The sequence below is a fragment of the Muscardinus avellanarius genome, assembly GCF_963383645.1.
Source record: "Muscardinus avellanarius genome assembly, chromosome: 7".
In the NCBI taxonomy this organism is placed as follows: domain Eukaryota; kingdom Metazoa; phylum Chordata; class Mammalia; order Rodentia; family Gliridae; genus Muscardinus; species Muscardinus avellanarius.
Genome location: NC_137793.1, coordinates 22,268,975 through 22,290,490, shown reverse-complemented (window position 1 = coordinate 22,290,490; position 21,516 = coordinate 22,268,975). Strand labels below are relative to the sequence as shown.

At 49.6% G+C, this 21,516-nt stretch overlaps 1 protein-coding gene across 5 annotated transcripts in view; it reads right to left on the bottom strand.

Moving 5' to 3' along the window:
* The window catches only part of KCNIP1 (potassium voltage-gated channel interacting protein 1), a gene marked incomplete at both ends in the record, with an annotated part of 353,039 nt that overhangs the window by 195,270 nt on the left and 136,253 nt on the right, over positions 1-21,516 (bottom strand). The gene's annotated exons all lie outside the window — the stretch shown is intronic.

The following is a 21,516-nucleotide window of genomic DNA, read 5'->3' as shown; positions in this document are numbered from 1 at the left end:
TAGAAGATGATTTCAATTTCATTTGTTTATGGTATGGCCCCATTCAAACCTGTTTGCTTCACTACTTAAAATGAACATTTAACTCTTGTCTTAAGAAGATCCTCTTTAAGTGATATTTTACTGAAACTAATTATCCTTAGAAAAATGAGGACTGCCTGTGTCTATTTTTAAAAATCTAATAATTATCTTTCTGTATATCCACACAGCAATGTGCTGTGGTCTGAATGTTTATGCCGTCCAGAAGTCTATATTGAAAATTCCAGGGGTAGTCCAGTGGCGGGGCGGGAGGTGATTCGTCATGAGAGCAGGGCCCTCGTGAGTGGTGAGTACAATTAGCATCTAGTAAACGAGGCCCACAAGTGGAGTGCTGGTTTGATCCCTTCACCACGGGAAGAAGCAACTAGAAGGCACCGCCTAGGAGGAATGGGCCCTCAGACATTCGGTCTGCTGCTGCTGGGTCCTGGACTTCACAGTCTCCACAACTGTGAGCAAAAAAATATCTATTTTTTTAAATACTTTTCCTGGCCTAAGGCATTTTGTTATAACAGCCCCAAGACAATATGTGTATCTGACTGAGTTTCTTTCCTTGACAAGATTGAATTTTGACAATTTGTGTTTTTTTTTTTTTTTTAAATTATGAGCCAGGCCCTTTGCTAAGATTATATGTCATGGAATCTCCCCAGCAGCTCTAGAAGACATTTTAGATTTAGAAGCTGAGGTCTAGGGAGTTCATGTGATGAACTTTCCTAGTGTCACACAGGGAGTTTATGATTCAGTTTAGATTGCCAACCCAGTTGTGTCTGATTTCCAAAAAAGCTATTAAAAAGTTAATTTGTGTGTGTGTGGTGCTGGGGATGGAACCCATGGGCATTCTACCTCCGTGCTATACCCCCTAGCCTTATATTTTATTCTTTATTTTGAAACAGGGTCTCACCGACTAGCAAAGAGCCTTGCTCAGTAGCTGAGGCTGTCCATGAACCAATCCTCTGGTCTTGGCCTCCCGAGAGAGGTGCTAAAGACTTGTTAATTTTGGATAAAGAGTTGTTAATTTCGAGGCTCCACTTTCTCATCTATCTTCCCTCTGTAGGGGCTATGATAAAGCCTGCTGCATAGTAGGTGTTTTTAGTAAATGTTGGCAGATTGCTGCTTCACTTTGGCCCTTAGTTCAGTGTGATATGGCTGAATAACTGTTATTACCATTGTTCGGTCTGACTTTTGGGTGTATGGCTGGGAGCCCAGGTGCTACAATTTGCCGATGGGAATACCTCTTTAGAGTGGGGCTGCCAAGCAAGCATTGTTCTCATCTTGCTTCTCTCGACGAGATATATTACTGGGATGGGAGACCTGGAAGGGAATCAGTAGTTCCCGAGCTTCTGAACTGTGCCAGGCACTGCTGGAAGCATTTGGATTTGTTATCTGCATCCCCTAAGAACTCTGCTGGGCAGGTATCATCTCATTTTCGTAGATGTACAAACGGCACCTCAGAGAAGTGAAGGGTTCTTTCCAGGGATAGCAGTCTGCAAGTAGCAGACCAGAGTTAAAACTGTCAGATTGCAAATCCCTCTCGCTCTTCACAACATGGATTTATCACTGTATCCAAACCATTTCAGAAAGTGGGGGTGGGGAGGAATTGCTTGGGGCTTCTGTCGCTGCCAGGAGGAGAAGACGGCAAAGACAGTCACCAGGGTGGCCGCAGTGTGAAGTTTCAGGAAGAGTGCTTGCTAGTGAGAAGTGGGCTGGCTCAGGCCACACTCCCGGGGCAGGGCTGGGGGCTTCAGTCCTTTGGCTGAGAAAGGTGATTCTGTCCCAGTAGGATCAATGAAGCTGGTAGCGCTTGGAGTCCAGGACTGGCTAAAAGCCTATTATGCATTCAGATAGAAGTTTCACGGTCAGAAGGATTGAGAAATGATCCACACAGACTCCAGGAAGGTAGTCAAGGGGAAAGCTGACTGTCATGCGAGGAATGCCTGGGGCTTGGCACACCAGACAGACAGAAGGATCATGTGGAACATGAGGTCATTTGTAGTATAGAATCATCTGTGGCAGTAGAAGGGTATCAGAGTTCATCTATTTCCTACCATTATCCCACTTCATAGATGGGGAAAACAAGGCTCAGAAAGGTATAGGGACTTGTTCAAAGTCATACAGCCAAGATTATAAAGACCACACTCATAGCTGGAAAAACAGAGCTCAGAAATAATGAGGTATGAGTTTGCCTAAGAGGACCTATGAGGTTATCTGTCCTTACTCTTCTATTCTCAGATAATTACCTATCCTTACTCTCCTGTGTGATCACTGCGGCAGAAAGAGGGACCAGAGATGGGACATTTCAGGTCTGATGCACAGGTGACAGTGAGCACAGTTGGAACCTCCAGCATCTTCCTGCTTTTCCGTGTGGCCACCAGGACCTTCTCTACCGGGGGCAGCAAGACGTGCTTAGGTTCTTAGGCCACTGACCACACATCTAGTCCTTGTTGCCTGCTGGGCTAATGGGTCTTTGGAGGACTCCCCTGTCTGTGGCTGAAGGAGGGTTGGTCACTGCAATGCCATGGTTACAGGAGCAGTGAGAACAGAGTAATAAATACATCCCTTGATCGGTCGGCACATTTTCTCTAACACCTGGCCAGGGAGGTTCCGTGATCTGTGTTACAGGCCTGAGGAGGCTGCTGGTCCCCTCGGCCGGTGCTCTGAGGAGGGAGAGTCTTCCTCTCATGGGGAGCTCTGTCATTTTCCCACCTGTTATCTGAAAAGCATCATGGCTGCCAGTGTAATTTAGATAAATTATAGTCCCTGAGATCCGTGTAGCAGTGCTGGGCAGCGGCTGCTGGAGCGATAACTCATCACAGGGATGCTGTGTAAGAATATGGATTCATTTTCCATTTGGCAATCCCAGGGCTGTAACAGTGCCCGGGCTCTAGCAGCTTCCAGCAGCCTCTGAAGTTCCAGCATACCTTTCTGAGGTTGTGCAGGGTGGAGTGAGGAGGGTGCTGGGGGCAGCCTCTCTATCTGGGAAGCCTGGCAGCTTGCCTCTTTGCAGGATGTGGTCTGTGGGAGCCGCCTGCCAATCAAGCTCTGAAGTCTATCTTATTGGCCAGTACTATGGTTTCAATAGAATTTGTTTCCATCCAAACCCATGTTGGGGCTTGGTCTGCATTGCAGTAGAAGGGGGCTCAGAGGTCATCCACATAATAGTGTCGAAAGGTTGTGGGACCTGCTAGAGGTGTTTGGGTCACAGGGGTGGAGACCTCATGAATGGATTAATGCCTTTCTTTATCTATCACAGGAGTTTAGCCCCTTTTCTCCCTTGTATGTACACATACATTTCAGCTCACCCACCGTGCTAGGAAACAGCATGAGGCCCTCCCAGAAGTAGAGGAGATGCTTGCACCAAGCTCTTAGACTTCCCAACCTTGAGCCAAAATAAGCCTCTTTTCTTTAAAAATAACCTAGTCTCGGGCATTCTGTTATAGCAACAGTAAATGGACTAAGACACTCCTAACGAATGCCTTCCTAGGGTCCTAAGCTGTGCCAGGACCTGTAGGAGTTCTAGGTGCTGGGGAGACAGTAGATCAGGGCCTGGCTTTCTGGGGGCTTGGAGTTTAGTGGGGGCAACAGACCATACACAAGAAAACAAGCAGATTCACGTGGCATTTAGATGGATAAGTGTCAGTGCAGGAGAATCTCAAGAGGGAGGCTGAGGAGAAGCTAGAAAGTGACTCGTCAGGTATCACTGGAGAAATGAATGAGTGAAGGGACCGGTGAAGGAGCATGAGGGAAATGATCCCTCCTGCTGGAGGGACGTGGGCGCTCCTGTGCCGCAGTACTGAGCTTACTGTGGCCACTGGACGGGGCGCTTTTGAGGATAGCACTTGGTCTCACTATGTATCTCCTGTGTCATGGTGTGGTAGACAGGAGACTTCTGGAACAAGGAGTGGTGATGGGAAGGGTGGAGGTGGGGATGAAGGAGAGTGAAAATTGTGTGTGTAAAGGCCTTTTGTAACCCTTAATCCAACAGAGTCCAAAGTCGGGGCCACCAGGGCTGGGGTGCGGCTCAGAGGTTAGTGTTCACCAGGTGTGCTCAAGGCCCTGTCTTCACCCCCAGCACTGTGACCAAAAGTACAGCTGAATCATGACAGTAACGATGGAAGCAAAGTCCAGAAGTGATGAGAATAGGAGCTGACGAGGCTGTGGGAAAGGAATCAGCCGTAGGGACAATAATCATAATCGTGTATTTACTATCTGCTATGGTTTGGTTGTAGTTTGTCCCCAAAGGGATCACGTGTTGAAAGCTTGGTCCCCAGTATCAAGCTGTTAAGAGGTGGTGGGACTTTTAGGGAGTAGGGTAGGGAGTTACTATGTCATTGGATGTGTGCGGGACCCCAGGTTCTCTCTGGTTTTGTCTGGTATCATGAGATCTCTTTCTTCCTCTTGCTTTCCTGCCATGATGACCTCTGCCATGGGGTGACACAGCCAGAAGGTCATCACTAGAGCTGACACAGTGTTGTTTGGACTTTCAACGTCCAAATGATGAGCAAAATAAACCTTTTTTTAATAAGTTACCCATTCTCCAGTATTTCATAACAGTAGCAGAAAACTAACTAATACACCATCCCTTGTGTGTCTGCTTTGTCAAGGCCTGTGGGGCCGACCAGATCATCCCTGCTCAATCATCAGTCCAGACTTCAGTCTGGTGTGTGCCTCAGTGTGGTTACAGGGGCACATCTCTAGTTGAGAATATGTCTTGAGGCCAAGCACTCCTGCGTCATAGCTTTTCTGCTCACACTAGGGAAGGACTTCAGGATAGTCATTGAGGGATCTGGCTTAGCCCTGGCTGGGAATCATTCTCAGAGCTTCAGTTTGCTCATCTGCAACATGGGGAGAATCACAGTAGCATCCTCCCGGAGCTATTTGGATAAGGAGAGGCGATTGGCACATTATGGCATGGTTAATTGCTCTTGCCTTAATAGGCTGAGGGAACATGGCACTGGGGGGAACAGCCGCTTCACTTGGAGTCCCTGCAGGGACACAGTGGCCCGCTCAAAACAGACAGTCTGAAGACAGTCCAGTGAAGGAACTGTTGGCAGGGGTGTAGCAGGGCGTGTGTGGGAAAGCACACAATAGTGCAGTTACCCCAGGCTAGGAACAGGGGTGCCTCAGCACCTCATCTGGACAGTGAGGGCCAAGAACAAGAGGGGACTATGTGAACAAGCCCACTGGAGCCCTCAGGAGGTGCCAGGGAGCCGAAATCCAACATCTCCTTCCTTCTGTTGGTGTCCCTGCTTCATGAGCTGCTGAGTCAGACGTGGGGCTCATTGGTGGGTCCTCCTGGGCCAGCCCCCAGCCTGCAAAAAGGCAGTGGGAGTGTATCCTCAAGGCAGAGAGATTCTTGAGTGCAAGGACTTGAGCACAGGGCAACGGGAGGCAGGCACTTACACATGCACATTTACACATGCTCATGTTGCAGATAGAGAAATTGAGGCTCAGGGGGTGACATCAGATGCCCAGAATCACAGAGTTTGGCATCCTTACTCCCATGTCACACCCCTAGCTGTTGCCCTCCGTGGCTCCTCTCATGCTTACCCTGAGTTGGGGTTATTTTTCTCATTTTACAGGTAAGCACCATGTTTCCACACAGGTAAAGTGACTCGTTCAAGGCGAGATGGCCGTCAGAGTCAGGGTTGTAGAGACCAGGCCAGGGGGCCTGATGCTGGCTGTTTTCATCACTCAGCTGTCAGGAGGAGGAAAGGTTCTGGAAGCCACATTCAGATCAGAGCTGCCAACGATGTTTCCAGAGCAGAGCTGCACAGTTTGCTCTCCTCTCCTCAATCCATCTCACTGGCAGCTCTGGAGGCCTCTCCCTCCCTCATCCCTCCTTTCCCTGCCTCCCACCATGGCTTCTCTCAGGCTTTGGAGTGGGCTTTCTTGACTCTGCCTTTCACTCTAGACAGATGCTGCATGCAGCTTCTCACCAAGGTCATTTTGAACTCCAGTGCGGGTGGAAGGCAGGGGATCTCCAATCACAGAGTGCCACCCAGGGTCCTGGCTTCCCTGATGTCTCAGCAGGTGTTTGGCTCCTTCCCTCCCCTCATTCCAGCTTACCTGGGGGCAGGGGACCTGGGCTGGCAGCAGAGAGATGCTTGCCTTCATCGCGTCCTCCTTGGAGGACGTGAGGAAGGGTCAGAGGAGGAGAGGGAGATTTTGTTAATGGGAGAAGACAGTCTCTGGTCACAGCCTGGGCAGAAAGTAGTTAGCTCTTGAAGGAGGTGGACAGGGTTGTTTGTTCTCTAAAGGGGATATCTGGCCCTCTTTGATAAAATGACATTTTTACTGCCAGGGAAACTGAGGCTTAAGGAAATGAAGACAGTGAACAAGGCCACACAGACAGTAGACATTGATGGAATGAACTAGCAGACCCACATCTTCTGCCCTGGGCTAGTGAAGAAGCTTCCAGGTTAGGATCCAGGAGTCTACAGTGTGAGGCAGGGTTTTCCTCTGACTTGCTGTGTGACCCAGGAAAATGTCTCCCCTCTCTGTATTTCAGTATCTCACTACTTGACAGTCCCCATCACGTGTGGGGCACAGGGGTACTGCAGAGAACAAACTCAATCCTGTCTTGATAGGACTTATATTCTGGAGAAGGAAGGTCCATGCGTTAGACTCTGACGGTAGCTGTGCCAGACTGGGAAGGTTGGCGCTGTTACCGACTTCATTATTATGCTGTGGGGCCAGCCATTCCTGAGGCCCCTTGTTACCCTGATGTCCCTCAGGTAGAAGGCAACAGAGCACAGTTCACACTGAGCTGCAGATCTCAGAGATTTGGAATCATTTTATTTGGTCTGGAGATGAGCAATCAGATTTCTTTCCCTCAATCGTAGATTTACCTTCTTAATTATGTTTGAGTTAGAGTTACAGTGATATTAATTCTCACTCTCTGAATAAATGCGGAGGGCAGGTGTTTGCCTAGGGAAAGTCCTCTCTGCATGAGAGAAACCCACAGAGCTGGGATCCCTGCAGGTTCTTTCTTTTTTTTTTTTTTTTTTTTTTGCGGTACTAGGGATGGAACCCAGGGGCATTCTATTTCCAAGCTACACCCCCAGCCCAACTTTTTTATTCTCACTGAGTTGCAAAGGGCCTCAAGAAGTAGCTGAGGCTGTCCGCAAACCTCAATCCTCCTGTCTCCACCTCCCAAATGCTGGGATTACAAGTGTGCAGCACCATGCCAGCCTCCTGCAGGTTCTTAGAGGAGGTTCAAGGAGAAATCCCAGAGTGAGGTTCCAGAGGACAGAGAGTTTGAGGCTGAGTAGAGGGAGCCTCTGAAGGCAGTGCCCGCCCCTCTTTTCTCTGGTCTCATGTCACTAGGAGTTGGGTCACTGTACACCTGCTCGATATGGTTGAGGAAGCAAAAAATAAACAATCTCCAGTTCCCTGTCTTTCCACTCCTTCTATTCTGCAAAAGCCATGGGTCTTCTTTTCTTTTGTTCTCAAGTACAGGGTAATAACAGCGAGGAAAGCTTATGTCTTCCTTCCTCTGCCCTCCACAAAGACACCCCATCGGGTTTCACTGTTATTAAACCAGAAGTCAAGTGAATGTGCTACCCGGATGTCCAACCTGGAGACTGGAGGACATAGCCTCTTCCTTCCTAAAGTCTCTAAGGACAGTAGGTGCTGTGGTTTGGATATGGTTCATCACCTCTGAACTCATGGGTTTCAATCCCCACTGCAATGCATTAAGAAGATGGGAACTTAATTCGACTATGTCACTTTGGGGAGGTGATTAAGATTAGATAAAGTCACCAGGGTAGAGCCCAGTGATTGAGTCCTTGTGGTTTTATAAGAAGAGAGACCGAGAACCCACAAACACATACACTCCCTGTCTCTTACCAGGTCACACCCCTCAGGGCTTAGACAGCAAGAAGACCATCACCAGATGCAGACACTTGCACCTCCAGAACTGTGAGCTAAATACATTTTATAAAATCACCCGATGCCCACCCCCGGTTTTCCATTATAGTAACCCAAATGGATAACAGGCACCCTAAAGTGCAGTGGGGTAGGGTCTCCAATATGGAGCCTGAGAGGAGCTGTCCCCAGTTGCTGTGTGCATAAGGATTGAGGTCTCTGCAGCTCCCGCTCGCTGAGTCAGCAGTCGCAGGGTCTGCAGCTACAGGGATGATTTAGCATCTAATGAGGAAGAGAAACTGGGAGAACAGACAAATACAGCAGTTACTGCCTGAGGGGGAAACATGCTCATCAGATGCTGTAGGAGAAACTGAGGCAATCAGTGGAGGCAACCGCGCATGCGGGAGGAGGCCTCGGGTCCTGGTGGTCCCCCTGGGTTAGGAGGAGGCTGTGGCTTTGGGCCTCGCCTCCCCCCAGTGGGCTCAAGCCCCCAGCCTCACCTCTGTGGCTCCGTGGGGCAGGAGCACAGGAGGATGCTCGAGGGTCTGGCCCCAGCAAATCGTCCCAGCCCACTCTCAGCTGCATTTACTCTTTATCAGTGATGCTGGTTGGGTCCTTTTGTAGGTTAGGGGACTGCGCTCAGAGAGGGAATGGCTTTCCAAGGCTGGCAATTCAAGAGTTGAGCATGTGGTTCACGTGTGCCTTAGGATTCAAAGTTAGAGCTGTTCCAGGTAAGGAATGAGAACTTGAGTAACTTCAAATTGTGCACACGGCAGCCCACTGTTAAAGGGCTTATTACCACATTATAGAGATGAGGAAAGTGAGGCTTACGGGTGTTAAGTAATTGATCCAACACCACAAAGCAAGAATAGGATTCAGTATAATTCTACCTGCCGGGCACCGTGCCAGGTGTTGGGCTGTGAGGCAGTAGAGCCTAGTAGTTAGGGCTCTGACATCACACTGCCGGGGGGATTACAGACCCAGTGGTGTGGTTCAAGGAAGTTAACCAGCTCCCTCTGCGCTGGGCTAAGGAATCAGGGTAAAAATGGTAACCACAGTATAGGATCAGGATCATGAGGTCGTGTAAGAATGGTGCCATGAACACCACAAAGCCTGAGAATGTTGGCCGGGATCAACCCTCGCTCCACGATGTCCATCTTTAAGGATGCAGATGAGGGGTACTGCCTGTGCTGCCTGAGCCTGTGCTTTCTCCTCTCTCAGTATCCCCACATCCTGAGGCCCTCCCCATTCGGGCTGCAGGTAGGGAGTTCCACGCTGGTCACCTCCAGAAAGCAGAGAACAAAGAAAGCGCTGCTTGACATCTGAGCTTCTAAACAGACTTGTACAACTGCAGGCAAAGACCCCCAGTGGTGAGAGAAAAGGCTTTTGATTTCCTGGGCTCTCTGAATTCCAAACGACTAAAGCTTTGAAGGACTTAGAAAAAAATGACAGATCTGGAAGACCACATGCTTGGTTAGAGAAACCTCTGGCTCTTGGCTCCTTCGCCTGCCCTTGTATAAAGTGTGCCTGGACTGAGAGAGGAAGAGGGGGAGAAGGAGGAAAAGAAGAAAGGAAGACTGTAACCAGGACTTGGACTCTTTACTTTTGCCTGCAAATAACTGATAGGTGGCTAAAAGTGGGATTGAAGACCTGGCATCTCTGCCTTCATTTTGCATCTCTCTTTGCTTTGAGTCCCCTTGGGTTCCAGGAATAACTGGTCTGATGGATAAGCATCTTATGATGAACTGAAGCTAAGCCCCAGGCCACAGCACCTTTCTTACCCCTGACAAGGACACCTCCCACATAGCAATCCTGAGATCATGATGGAGGAGACTATACCTGACCACGATCACCTGCCTTGGCAGCTGTGCAAAGCCTCCAACCCCAAGGCCTTCATTCCCCTTTCTATAAAACCTCAAAGTCTTTATCAGGCCCTCATGACAAGGCTAAGAATCTGGGTCCTCCTCTCTTCATTCTGAGGCCAACAGATCGAATTTCATTTCATGCTTCTCACCATGACCTTTTTTTGTTTGGTTTTGGGGGTGAATGGCCATTCAGATTTAATTAGTTGAATCCCCAGAGTTAGGCATCTTGGCCTAGGATTTTGGTAGCCAGACCAGGTGTTTGTTGGTAGTCACGGAAAAAGGGACTGTGACCCTTCCCTCCAGCTGGGCCTCACAGCAGGGGGAGACAGACACTTCCTATGTCTGCACAGGAGGGTCTGAGAGCACAGGGGGCCCACAGTGCTCCATGGCCTGGGCTCAGTGGTGCCAAGAGGGCTACATGGGGTGTCTAGGATGATGGATCCAAGACAATGTCAGGTGACCCCATCCCAGAACCTCAGTATGTCTTTATGCCCAAGTGTATTCTAGAAGTGTGGGGGACTCTGAGACAGAGGGAGATAGGGTACTCAGGACTCAAGAGGGCTCTGGGCTCTGATGGAGGAGAAGACCCTGGTGGGGGGGGGTGAGCAGGGACCTGTGATGTAAGGTGAGATGGGCTAAGTACATCTTCACAGAGGCAAACACAGACAGGAGATTAGGGACCAAAAGTCCAGTGTCTGGCCATGCTTTGTCACCTGCCTGAGGTGGCAGAAACTACCTGACCTGGAAATGCAACCACGGAGAGGGAGGAGGGGAACCAAAGCTGATCAAGAATCTGTTGCAATTATTTGGCAAAAAGGGGTACTTGGCGTTGAGTTCAAGCTCAGATAGTCATGGAACAATAAAGAAAACAACTTTTTATTTTTTGTATACCCAAGTCTATGGGCAGAGTTTGCTGTAGGCTATAAGAAAAACAAACAAACAAACAACAACAACACAAAAAAGAAAACTTTGAAAATGAACTGAAATAATCTCTAGGAGTGTGTGTGTGTGTGTGTGTGTGTGTGTGTGTGTGTGTGTGTGTGTTTTACCAGGGACTGAACCCCGGGGCATTCTACCTCTGAGTTATAGCCCCAGCCCTTTTTATTTTTTTATTTCGAAACAGGGTCTTGCTAAGTTGCTGAGGGTCTTGCTAAATTTCTGAGGTTGTTCTCGAACCTGTTTTACCTTCCAAGTATTGGGATTATAGGTACACACCACTGTGCCTGGCTGATTTAGGCCATTTTAGGACTAGAAATAAGGAAGATCAAGGAAGGCTACCTAGAGGAGGTGACCAGAGGACTGGGTCTTGAAGGTTACAGAGGAGCTGAGCCGATGGATTGGGTAGAGGTAGGGAAGGTAGCCTGGCTGCATGAGAAAACTGCCTGTGAGAACTGGCCTGGAGGAAGTTGAGTGTGGCTGGGGCAGGTAGTTCTGAAGATGGTGTGAGCTGATCTTGGATGTCGGTAACAGGTAAGGATTCTGGAGGACAGGACATAGATTTGAGGGGTGCTTCCCTGAGAGTGCTGGTACCAGAAGCCCCTGCGGTGCCTTGCACATAGTTTGCACTTTTGGGGCTAAGTTACAGAAACAGATAGCAAGCCATATTCTTATCCTGCTCCACTGTAGGATAAAGGGACCAATCCTCTTTCTCCCACAAGGCAATTATGAAAATGTCCTCATTAGGAGCAGGATCAGCATAACAAAGCATGCTAATTATGAGATTTGAAGCTCTTCGTGCCTTAGGACCGATATTACCAAAGATGGGAATAATTGTTACTGGTGGACTTGCCAGAGGACAATCTGATCTCATTATTTCAGGACTGAAGTAGTCACTTCTGTGATGTGCCATGTTTGGCATGAGGCTAAAGGGTCCCCTGAAGCTCACCACCTTAAGGTGATCTTCATATGACCAGCATACAAAGAGCCTGGGGTTACGGGGTGTTAAAAGGGCGGTATCCCTTTTGTAGTCAAACTGAATAAAAATTTGCATGTTCATAACATCTCTAGGTGGATTTGTGTGCACAAGAGTTTGAAACAATGGCCATTAGCATCATAATTCTCTATTTAGCCCCCTGAGGTGTGTATTTGCTGCTACATCTTTACCTGATTCTCCTTACTATCCAGGGCTCATGCTGTCTCCCCACGTGGCTGTGTCTGGAAACCACAGTTCTGTAGTATGAGGGTGGGTGCATCAGTTAGCAATCTTGGTTACAAACTACAGAATCCACTCTGGTTGTTTTCCACAGAGAAAGAATTGATCAAAAGATAGTTGGTGATTCCGACAATCTCCAAGAGGTCAAGGTTTAGAGGCCACCTTACCTGTAACAAAGTTCAGGTCCTGGTGAATGGCCTTTTTGGAAAGGTCCCCACTGTTTTGCTGTTTAACACTGCACTATGGCCCATGAAGGAAGAAGGCAGCAAGATATCCCGAGTGATGCTCCATAAAGCAATTTGCCTTTTCTAACATCCTTGCTAAAAATGGATTCCGTACTTCATCCCTTTCCTCCTGCTCCTCATATAGACCCTTCTAAACAAAACCCCGGGCGAGTCCCTCTGCTCTCTGAACCCTGGATGCAAAGGTGGCTGGAATTCTGAGTCTGAGCTCCCACTTTGGAGAGTAAGAATTCCCAGCCGGGCGTGGTGGCGCACGCTTGTAATCCCCGCGCTTGGGAGGCAGAGACAGAAGGATCAAACAGGTTCGAAGCCAGCAGCGCACGCTGGCTTAGGAGACCCTGTTTCCAAATAAAAATGTAAAAATAGGTCTGGGAGTGTAGCCCAAAAGTAGGGAGAGTAAGAATTCCCAAAGTCAGAAATTCTCCAAACATAGGAAAAGTGTTCAGTAGATCCTGAGAAGACACAAGCTGAATTTTAAGCCCCAAAAGTGGCAAGGTTGCCAGTGCACAGATCTTGTGAGCAGCAACCAGGTCTGAGACACAGAGATGTGACAGGACTGGTGGCTACACCCTTGAAATTCAGCCCAATGGGCTCTGCAGTCCAATTCAGTGTATTAAACTATCTAGGCGATGTACTCAGAGGTACATCAGCACAGATTCCTTTGGGCCATCTCGTCCTTCCCAATGAAAACTGGCCTCTCTCTTTCCCTCTCCCTCTCCCTCTCCCTTTCCCTCTCCCTTTCCCTCTCCCTCTCCCTCTCCCTCTCTAGGTACTGGGGATGAAACCCAGGGGCATTCTACCTCCAAGGTACCTCCCCAGCCCTATTTTTTATTCTTTATTTTGAAACAAGGTCTCACTGCATTGTAAAGGGCTTCACTAAGTAGTAGCTGAGGCTGTCCTCAAACCCCAAACCTCCTGTCTCAGCCTCCCAAATGCTGGGATTATAAACATGCGCCACCATGTCCAGCTTAAAGCATTTCTTTGATTGGGTAGCCATGACCCTGTGACATCTTGAGATCTCAGGATGAGTCAGAGGTTGTCCTGCCTATGGGCAGAGACAGAGAAGTGAGGCCTTAATAACTGACATTTCACAAAGCCCTCTCTTCCCCAAATAAACCCAGCCTAGGCCACATTGGCAACAGGACACCCTTGGAGATTTGCTTCCAGTCACCTTCTGGATTCCTTTAGGGGGATTAAACTAAGTTTTCCTGAGCTTAGGTACCTCGACCCAGCCCCCAGCACAAAACCTTTTACTTATTCCTCCTGCCAGCCTGCAGGGGGCCTTTCTACAGATAAGGAAGGTGGCTGAGCTGGCCAGCAGCAGAGCTGCCTGCTGTACTTTACACCTGCCCAGAGGGTTTGGGAGGAAGGCTTTCAGAATCTCACAGGCTGAGAGACCATTATCCAGGTACCCAGAGCCTGCCCACTTGAGCCCACTCCTGGAACAAAGAGCCTGTTAACTGGGGCAGGGTAAGGGAGAAGGAGGGGAGTGTGGGTGGGGGGGTGGGCGCCAGGAAGTTGAGCCTGGGTTTCCAGAGCAGCTTGGGTAGGACTGGCTGCTGAGATGCAGGTCTCCTCTGGGCAGGCTCCAGGCAGATTCACGGAGTTCCTCTGCAGTCAATCCCTGAGGCTCCCAGGAGGGCTCCTGGGCTTTCCCAAATCCTCTAGCTCACAAACACTAATGTGTCATGCCATGCCTCTCATGATTTGCAGCAAAAGAGAACCAAAATAAAACATAACCCCTTTAGAACAGTGGTATTTCCATTAGTGGAGGATGACAATCATTTATAAAACTATTAACGTAAACTGTCCTCTAAATGAATGTTGGGTGACAGGAGATTACATCATGACTCTCAAAACAAAGGCGTTTTGTTTTGATTTTAGCATACTTTTGCAGTTACTAAGAACCCAAGGACAAATAGAGGAAAACACAGTTGTTCTGAGATGCGCATCCTGGGGGTGGGCATGTATGTGTGTAAATGCGTGTGCAAACCTCCCGCTCTGTGACTCCCACACCAGATTTTCAAGGGGCACCATTCAAGGGTGTACCTTACCAAAATAATTAGTGACCCTGCTGTGGGTCATCACAGTGTGAATCATAGAAAAGGCTGATGCCAAACTCAATGGCCTGGTTCTGCCACGGCTGTGAGCTCCTGATGGCGCATCCCACATGCTCCTCATAACAGGTTGACATTCGTGGCCCCTCCTGAGCTACGTGAGGCTTTAGGAGGTCATAGGCCCTCCCCAGAGCTCCACAGAAGACACAGAACCAGGCTCAGGCCTCCCACCCAGGTCTTCCTGATGCCGACCCCATGGGATTTCCTTTGGCCTAGCACCCCTGCCTCAGTGGAATTCAGCTCTGCCAATGTTCATTCCTTCAGCTGCCTCGGGTCTTACTGTAATAAGGCAGGATATTAGCAAATAAGTAAGTAAACACATGGTTTTAAATCCTGCTATATGCCGGGCATTGTATACTGTATAAAGTTGGGTCTTTATCTTAAAACTTCTTGGCTCAGAGCTCCATGCTAAGCTGCTGGTGAGCAAGGGTGCTTGGGGGCTTGGGGTTTGGAGAATGGTCACCAGCCAGCTTGGGGGTGGCTGAGGACAGACCTGTGTCATATCCCAAAGGACAAGAAGAAGCCAGGCAGATGCAAGGCATGGTTGCCAGGCTGGGCAGAGGCATCCCACGCAGTGGGGATGGACGGGATGAGCAGAGGTGGGTAGGAAAGAAGCAGACGACAGGAGCTCAGTCTCCTCCCCTGATTCCCTGTTTGAGTTCTATTGGTGACTCTCCAGGTCCAGCAAATCTTCAAAGCCCAGAAAGACACGTCTCCAGTTAAAGATGCACCTAACCTGGATCCAATGCACGGGTGACGTGGAGAAGGCATGGACCCGTCCTGTGACTGCTCCAACACAGCCTGGAAGGAAGAGCGAACCCCAGATTGGGCCCCACAGGTCTGGGTTCAAATCCACCCTGCATCTGTGCCTTCCCATTAGAGCCTTCCTTTCTTCATCTGCAGGAATGAGTTCCCATGGGCAGTCATATGCCTGGCATGGACTGAGTGGGTACTGCACTGCAGGCGGGGCATGCTGCTGGAAGAAAGAGCAGCCAGGTTTGGGTCCCAGCATGGGATTAGAGTATCTGTATGCTTGTGAATACACAGTAGGTGGGCCTCACGTGGGGCTCTGCAGACTGAGCCGGCTCTGGCACAGGGTGGGTCATCCAGGCATGGGAGCAAGATGGAATTGAGTAGAGTGAGAAGCTGTGCCACTCCAGAGGAGCGTCCTGGGTGGCTCTGGCATCCTCAGCAGCCCTGTTTCCCTGGTGACTCCAACAAAAAAGCCTTGTACACAGAGCAGCTTCTGAGCCAGGGACACAGCATACCTTGCAGAAAAAGATGCAGGTACATTCTGGAATTACTCCCTTCAACCAGTCAGATGGCTCTCCCCACCTCCACTTCCACCCCAGGAGAAGCTTCCCGAGCACTCCTGTTTCTCCTCAGCTGCCTGGGAAGGGGGCTTGTCGCCACGTCTCACTGGCATAGGGATTCTACAGTCTGAGTCAGTAAAACGCACGACAGGAAAGGTCGCAGGCTCCCAAATTAACTCGAGGAAAAACTGCCAATTGTCAAGGATATGTGCAGGGTGTTCATGGAGGTTTTCCTTTCTCTGCATTCTAGGGAGGGAATGCATGTGGATTATGCAGAGACAGGATCATGCAGAGACCTCTACACATGGTTGGCTCTGGCCGCCTCTAGAAGGCAGCCGAGCCTGGCTAAGTCTCATGCACTAGCTTGAGTTTTATGCAGGTTGTTTCCTTCATCGTCACCACAACCCTGGGTGCAGGGATTGCAATGATCTACCATTTTACAGAAAAGGAAACTGGGACTCAGGGAGGTTAAAGTCACTTGCCCAATGTCATCCAGGGGGAAAGTGCTGGAGCAGGGGTTAAAGTCAGTCTGTCTGCATGTGTACACTCAGCCCCTCTGCTGGAGGTCTTGCCCATGGACACAGCTACTTCCAAAACCTGAGTCAGCCTGGCTCCCCAGGCTTGGGCTTGTGGTCCAGACCCTGAGCCAGGGCCTCAGTCTTTGCAAAGACTGGCCTTGGCCAGAAGCCCACCCACTGCTTTGCTCTCTGACGCCTGGGTTGATGTGGAGCAAATCCAAGATGTACACAGTTCCTCTCTTGCCCCAGCCAGCTTCTCAGAGTCAAGGGTTTGGTAGGGAGAGAGCCTCTCACCACTGGGAAACCCTCAGAGGACTCAGAGAACTTTCCACCCGGAGGAGGTGTCTTAGGTCAACGGGCCTCAGAATGGAGTGGGCTGGGGACCAGAAGCCAGGCTCCTGGGCGGCCTTGAGGAAGATCCTTTGCCTCTCATGATCTCCAATGCTTCCTCTATAAAATGAAGGTGTGGACAAACTGAAATCTAATTTCTTTTTACCCCTGTATCTGGCATTTTCTGTAGACCTTGGGATATGCCACAACATTTGATAAGACAGTTTCATGTATTCTTTATGTCCTGAGCACTTTATATGAATCATACCATTGAATTCTCCCCCAAACCATATGAAATACTATTGCTTCTATGTGATGGATGGGAAGAAATAAAAACAGAAGTGTCAAGGGGCTTGCCCAAGGTCACTCAGCTAGCAACTGATGGACTCCGGAACCTTGAACATTCCCCCTTCCATTCCTCTATTCCCCACTTCAGTGTTCAGACATGATACATGACCTTGGAGGAGCTTGTGAGGTGCTCAGGGCACCCAGCAGACCTGGCTCGTGAGTGGGGCCGCGAATGCAGTGCCGGAGCATCATTAGCTGGGGGAAGGACTCAAGTACAGCCTGGTGGGTAAGGCTGGTGCTGAGGGGGACAGGAAGCCATTGAAAAACACAAGCACGGTGACATTTGCACAATGACAGATGGATATGAAGGCATCAGGAGGCTGGTCTCCAGAGGGCAAGTGCGAAGGCAGAGAGGGAAGTAGATATGACCAGGAAACCTGAACCTGACCTAGGCAAGAGGGGCTGAAAAGAGAGGCAGAAGCCAGGAGGCACGACATGACAGACACTTAGGTGGTGGCAGAGAAAAAGGAGCTGAGAAGCGCTCTTGCATTTCTAGCTGGGGCTCTGGGAGTTACTGAGTGTTACTGGCTGAGAAGAGAACATGGACTGGACCTAGCAGCAGATCAAGGAGAGGGGAGAGGAGATCAGTTTGGGGCTCTAGTTGCTGGAGGAGACACCGTAGGAGACGCCCAGCACAGATCTGGAGATGCATGGTGGCAGGTAGGTGCCGGGACACCTGGCATCTGGCCTCATCAGTGTTTAGGTGCTAGAGGGAGGGGTGGGTTCTCCCAGGGAGGGATGCATGGGGGAGCACAGAAGAGAGGCAAGGCTGCAACTCTGGGGACCCCCTCCTGTAAAGGGGTGCACAGAGGAAGGGAGAACTCATTGGCCTCTTGTCTCTCTTGGCTGCACATGGGGCCAGGTAGGATTCTTAGGAGGGGGAACAGTTACACTCTTTTTTTCAAACTTAACTCTAAGAAGCAGTAATCGGCTGCAGTCCCGGAACCCCGCCTCTCCACCCTGGCACCAGCCCAGGATTCTCAGGCAGGCTCTGAATTGTGTAATTATCCATGCAATAATTATGCCTGGCAGAAGGCTTTGGCTTTCCTGGGGGAGGGCTTCCCAGAGCATCGTCTAATGGTCCAGCCACCATCGGCCTGCCTGGCCCTTGCTCTGCACAGGATGTGAGGCAGTCCCTGCCCCAAGGAAGCCGAGATGCAGGAGCAGGTGGGCAGCTGTTAGACGGTGTCTCAGGGGGAGCTCTCAGCACGATCCAGTTTGGCTTCCCGGCTGTAGGAAGTCCATCTTGGACTTCTCCCACCCACAGACTTCCACTGTCTCCCATAGCCCTATTTATGACCCAGAGGGGAGAAAAATCTATCAACTCAGAGAAAACAGCTAATCAGTTTACTTGGTTGCCTGGGGTCTTTCAATGTAATTATAATTCCTACTAAGGCACTGGTGAGTGTCAGAGTCAATTCAACAACTACCGCAGACGCGATAATCAAAGCGCCAACATTCCTTTGTTCCAAATCCTGTATGGATGAGGCTCGGGAGGCAGGCTGTGGAGGGAAACTCTGAGCACTGGATTTGGCTTTTCTTGCCTCCTCTCCTTCCTGCACTCTTCCTTGCAGAGATCAGAGATAAGATGCCAGAATGTCGCTCATGCAGCTGGAAAGAGGCCAGACCTGTGCGGCTACAGATGTGGCTCCCACACGCCATAGGGCAGGTCGGAGAGGCTCATAGTGGGGCAGGCATATTACCCAGGGGAGGCTGCTGGCTGCCTCCCAGAGACCTCACAGGTGGCATTTGCCTTGGCGAATTCCCCAGCCTCTGGCAGCGAGCCTTGGAGGTGCAGAAGCCGGATTTTGCTGGCACACCCAGAAGAGACCCATCTGTTGGGAGAATACTCCCATTAACTCAGATCCCAAGATCATCCCAGGAACCACAATGAGAGGATGCAACTGCCACACACGACAGGAGCTGAAGCTGTCATGGGCAGCTTGGCTCCTCCCCGGGGATAACATATAATCTTGGTGGTCTTAGGTTCATTAGAGATGCTGGTTGAACCACTTGAACAGCTAATGGCACCTGGCTCTGACCATCTGCTGTACTATCCTCTCGGGAGGGAGATAGACAACATCAGGACCACACAGGCCTTGTCTCTGGGCAGGGCAGGACTTCCCTGGACAGGTTTGGTACGAACCTTGCTAGCTGAACCCTGGTTCTTGATCTGGCCTTTTCCATGCCCACTGTGGCCAAGTGGCATCTGTAATCAGATAGACTCCTTAGGAGTTAGGTCTTTACCTAGATGACTGGGTACCCATCCCCAAAATGCTGTCTGCTGAAGACCTGGCTGTGTGGTCCTGACACCACCTCCAATGTGAACTTCTTCAAGACTATGGTTGTTGCTAGGCCAGCTAGAAACCACATTTCCTGCTCCCATCCCTTTTTGCAACTGGGCGGGGCTAGGAAGTGAGCTCCCCCAGGGTGAAATATGAGCATGATTGATATTTGCCACTGCCAGGTCAGAGTGGTTATGAAGCTGTGGTTATGAAGCAGAATGTAGAGGAACCTCTAGGGTTGGTGGAAAAATGAAATGGAAGGAAGCTACATCACTGAGCAACCACATGGAAGAAGCCTACTCGCTTATCAGAAACACCCACATTGAACAATCATAAGAATGATAAAAGCAATTTTATGAATTAAGCAACAGAAACTCTGGGATTATTTGTTATAGCCTCTAACACTGACCTAAACTATATATTGTTCTATTCTAAGTCTACTTCTCTGAGATATTGTTGTTGGCCAATCTGAGTGTTAGATCTTTTAAAAGAGTCAAATTCACCTTCAGATATTATCTCTTGTGTCACCCGTAAGGTGGCCAGTGGTGTGTGCAGTGTGAGGATTTTCCTCTCCCCAGTCCTAACTCGATTCCCTCCCAGATGTGAGCTGATGTTATTTGCAGCTCCTGTGCCACACATTGCAAGTGGGATTCTGAAAAGCTGGAGAATTGTAAAAATAAATCAGCACACAAATCACTAAAATGGCCTTTCAGCCTGGAAGAGCAGTTTAACACACACATACAAACAAAAACACACACTCTCGAATCAGATTGGAAAGAGCAAAGAGATAGCCTGGGCCAGGCAGAAGGAGCTGCACATATGGCCTTGGTCAGAACGGAGATGCAAATAAATTTTGTCTATCTCCCAGGCCATGTACTTAGCTGGGAGTGACTATATGGTACACTGTGTTAAGAAGGATTCTGAGGTCACAAGTAGGTCAGAAGAAAAATTCCCGTGATAGATGGTCAATGTCTGCCACAAATGATGGGCGAGGGAGTGATAGCACAAGCAGGAACTGCCACACTCCTAGTGACTAGGAGTATATCTGTAGAGGAATCGTATTTACTGAGTCTGTCTGTAGCCTGCGTCAAACCATGACAACCCAGTTAGTTATTAGCCCTCAAATGAATGCCTGCCTGCTAGGAAGAAGGTATTTTGCACATATCTTTTCAATGAATCCACAGAGTGACCAAAGGAGGGAGGTGGTATCCCTGAGTCAGTAGGTGACTTATCCAAGACCACTCAGCTCAACTGGCATGGAGCCAGGCCACAGTGCAGCGATGCCTGGCTTCTTAGACTGTGCATGCTGCCTTTAAGTGGCATTCCCTCTGAATTGGGATGGAGGGGGTCAAAGCATGGCAGCCTCTGGTTTGGTTTCCATCTACTGACAGAATCCAATGATGGAGAGGGAGAGGAGCACCAGTCTCCAGGCAGCTCTGATGGCAGTAAACACCCAAATGGCTTTGGGCTGAGGCATCCTAAAGCTTTTCTCTATCTTTTGGGTTGTGTCCTTTCTTCCCCAAAGTTCTGGAAGCCAGCCGAAAAAGGGAAGAAGAGAAGAGATGGATGATTCTTGCACAATCAACCCACTGGCATGAGGCAGCAGGATAGGCAGTGTGGGGCTGGCAGTCAGAGCTGAGATTTGATCTCTCATTGCTTCTAGTTGGCTATGCAACTGAGGAAGCCACTTTCCCAGGCCTCGGTTTCCCCAAATGCCAAAAGGAGCCGATAGGAGGTAGTATGTGTGGGATATCTGATACCTAAGGGGACAGACGGGCCTGGGTTCCAGCGCTGTCCCTGTCTGTCCTGGGTATGTGAGCTTGGGCTGCTACTCACATCTCCCTTCTGAACTTCAGTTTTTTTTTTTTTTAACTTCTAACACTGAGATCACAGAAATCTCTGCCTTAGAGGTTGTGTGACCAGTCAATGAGACCATATAAGGGAAGAGCCCAGTGGAGTGTTTGCTGTTCCATACAAAGCAGCATGCTTTACTTTCCCCTCCACACACCACAAACACCTATTACAGAGCAACTTTGGTTTGACATGTAGAGTCCCTGAGTGGTATTAGAAGCCTGGGGGTGGGGGAGCCTGCCTCAGTTTCCACCTTTTGCACGTTGCGCGTGGTGCTTTGTAATCTGGCAAAGCTCAGCCTCGGTCCTGTCCATCTCTTCCTGTTCTTGCTCACCCGGCGTCTTTGCTGGAGTCCTTCTTCCTTCCTGGATCTCCTTCTACATCTCTTAACAAGCGCAATCACAACAATGAAACTGACAACAACCAATTAATTCTCCCTGGCTGGAGTGCCGGCTCCGGGCAGGCAGCCTGCTACCTGTGCTTCGCACGGCGCTCTTTCCTGCCATGCTCTCCTCTTCCCTCCCTTGCTTCCTTCTTTTCTTGAGTTTGTTCCAGGAGGGGGGGGGCAATAAATCAACTCCAGAGACAGATAAAAG